The sequence below is a fragment of the Tupaia chinensis genome, unplaced genomic scaffold (genome assembly GCF_000334495.1).
Source record: "Tupaia chinensis unplaced genomic scaffold, TupChi_1.0 Scaffold000502_1, whole genome shotgun sequence".
Classification (NCBI taxonomy): domain Eukaryota; kingdom Metazoa; phylum Chordata; class Mammalia; order Scandentia; family Tupaiidae; genus Tupaia; species Tupaia belangeri.
This window is the reverse complement of record NW_006160014.1, coordinates 206,030-209,300: the sequence shown is the minus strand read 5'-3', so window position 1 is coordinate 209,300 and position 3,271 is coordinate 206,030. Positions and strand designations below refer to the sequence as shown.

Genomic DNA, 3,271 nt, shown 5'->3' with positions numbered 1-3,271 from the left:
TTTCTTATTCTTTGTGGTAGATTTTACTAGTCCAGCCATCCTGTCTTCTTCATCTGAGATATGATTTTCTGTATGATCTAGTCTGCTTTTAAAACTTTCAAAGGAGGTTTTGACTTTCTGTATTATAGCCATCATCTTCAACAGCTCCATTTGACTCTTTTTTATGGTGTATATTTTCTCCTTCAGCTCTCACAAGAAATTCATCACCTCCTGGGACTCATCGACTTTTTCTTCTGGTCTTCTTTGTCCCTCTTCTCTTCCATCTTTTTTAGTTTTTGTCATTATGAATACTCCAAATGCTTTTTTTTGAAAGTTTTTTTTTTCTATAGGGCATGTGCACTCACCAGAAAGACAGAGAAAGACAGAGAAATAGAAAGCAAGAAATTACCCTACCATGGGGGATGACCACGCTGCAATCCCTTCTCCTCCATTCTCCTCTTGGGATCATGGGCATGCATGCACACATGCCCAGCATAAGTTTAAGCCAACGAGTGTGTGGCTCGAACTGTGGTTGACTATGTGGGAATCCAGCAACATAGCCGTTACTCCTACTGCTGGTCCCATGAGCATTCTAAATTCTTTTTTTTTTTTTTTCTTTTAGGAGGTTTTTTTCTTTTTTTTGTTTTTTTTTTTTTTTTTGATCAGATTTTTTTTTTTTTTTTGAGATTGTTCAAACAAATTTACTTAATATTGATTAACTACAAAATCTCATATGCAACACATGGCCACTATTACATATTTGGCCTTGCAGAGAAATATGTAAACAGGCATTCTATTAAGATTCTGCCTTCTTAGAAAGGTGAGAAATGACCCAAACTCCCAATCCAGAAAAAATTATCTAAATTATCATATTCTTTAAAAAGTTCCAACGGGTTCTTAATACAAGAGTGATTTACAAACTCAACTTTTTTGCCTTAACGTTTTTCTATGAAGTCTCATGTTTGACCAAAAGAAGACACAGGTTTCTCATTAAACTTTGTTTTAATTGGTCTCAAAATTCTGTGACAGATTTTTGGTCAAGTTGTTTCCATTAAAAAGTACTGATTTTAAAAACTAATAACTTAAAACTGCCACAGACAAAAAAACGGAATGGTCCACAAAACATTTTTCTTTCCTTCTGAAGGTTTTATGATGCATTGGTATCATTAACCAGTCTTTTACTATTAAACTTAAATGGCCAATTGAGACAAACAGTTCTGACACTGTTCTTCCACCACTGCTTAAGACTGGGATGGAAGGAATTAGGAATATTCATTTAGCCTTCTGAGCTTTCTGGGCAGACTTGGTGACCTTGCCAGCTCCAGCAGCCTTCTTGTCCACAGCTTTGATGACACCAACAGCAACTGTCTCTCATATCATGAACAGCAAAACGGCCCAGAAGAGGATAGTCAGAGAAGCTCTCAACACACATGGGTTTGCCGGGAACCATATCAACAATGGCAGCATCACCAGATTTAAAAAATTTAGGGCCATCTTCCAGCTTTTTACCAGAATGGCGTTCAATCTTTTTCTTCAGCTCTGCAAACTTGCAAACAATGTGAGCTGTGTAACAATCCAACGGGGCACAGCCAGCACTGATCTGGCCTGGATGGTTCAGGATAATCACCTGAGCAGTGAAGCCAGCTGCTTCCATTTGTGGGTCATTTTTGCTGTCACCAGCAACATTGCCACGTTGAACATCTTTGACAGACACATTCTTGACATTGAAACCCACGTTGTCCCCAGGAAGAGCTTCACTCAGAGCTTCATGGTGCATTTCAACCAACTTGACTTCAGTTGTCACATTGACTGGTGCAAAGGTGACCACTATACCAGGTTTGAGCACACCAGTCTCCACTCAGTCGACAGGGACAGTGCCAATACCACCAATTTTGTACACATCCTGGAGGGGCAGATGCAAGGAATTGTCAGTTGGACGAGTTGGTGGCAGGATGCAATCCAGAGCTTCAAGCAGTGTAGTTCCACTGGCATTGCCATCTTTATGGGTGACTTTCCATCCCTTGAACCATGGCATATTAGCACTTGGCTCCAACATGTTGTCACCATTCCAACCAGAAATTGTCACAAACGCTACTCTGTTGGGATTGTAGCCAATTTTCTTAATGTAGGTGCTGACTTCTTGAACAATTTCCTCATATCTCTTCTGACTGTAGGGTGGCTCAGTAGAATCCATTTTGTTAACACCAACAATTAGTTGTTTCACACTCAGTGTGTAAGCCAGAAGGGCATGCTCATTTTTTCTTAGAAATCCCAGCCTCAAATTCACCAACACCAGCAGCAACAATCAGGACAGCATAGTCAGCCTGAGATGTGTCTGTAATCATGTTTTTGATAAAGTCTCTGTGTCCTGGTGTTGATGATAGTCACATAATACTTGCTGGTCTCAAATTTCCACAGGGAGATATCAATGGTGATACCATGCTCACGTTCAGCTTTCAGTTTATCCAAGACCCAGTGTATTTGAAGGAGCCCTTTCCCATCTCAGCAGCCTCCTTCTCAAATTTTTTGATGGTTCTTTTGTCGATCCCACCACATTTGTAGATCAAACGGCCAGTAGCGGGGGACTTGCTGGAATCTATGTGTCCAATGACAATGATGTTGATGTGAATTTTCTCCTTTCCCATTTTGGCTTTGATTTAGTGGTGGTTTTCACGACACCTGTGTTCTGGTAGCAAAACTGTTGAGAAAAAGCTTTTTAAATAATTTTTTAAAATTTTTAAATTTATTATCATCATAATCTTGTTTATACTACATTGAATTGCATATAACTTTACAGTGTATTACATTACTTTTTCAAAAGGGAATGCCGTGCATGTCAGTCAATTCAGAGACATTAAATTCCCCTCTTCATCATTCAATATCTTTTCATAATATTTCTAGATCATTATCATTTTTATTCCATTGTTTAAAAACAGTCAATCACTATTTCTTATTTTGCTTGTGAAAAGACTTTACCCATCATGAAATACTTCTCAAACCAATTCGGTTGAGAATACTATACACATCATTATCAACAGGTAATAAGCCATATTTGTGTCCCACTAATGTCATGCCTCTCTATTTGTTCTCTTGCTATCTCTCTCTATCCTTTTCTCTTCACCCCCCCATTTCACACTGTCTTATTCTCGTTAAGTGTTTTCACTGCTTTTATGTCCTCCAATATTTTGCTCTCTACCATAGAGTGCGAATAGTCGGTATATATTGAGTGGATACATACAATATCTTTCTTTCATAGCCTGGCTTACTTCACTCAGCAATAGATCCTCCATAT

The 3,271-nt window shown here is 38.6% G+C and overlaps 1 pseudogene; it reads right to left on the bottom strand.

Moving 5' to 3' along the window:
• Positions 1-1,123: 1,123 nt before the first annotated feature.
• LOC102485360 (elongation factor 1-alpha 1 pseudogene) lies at positions 1,124-2,639 on the bottom strand (annotated as a pseudogene).
• Between the last annotated feature and the right edge of the window lie 632 nt (positions 2,640-3,271).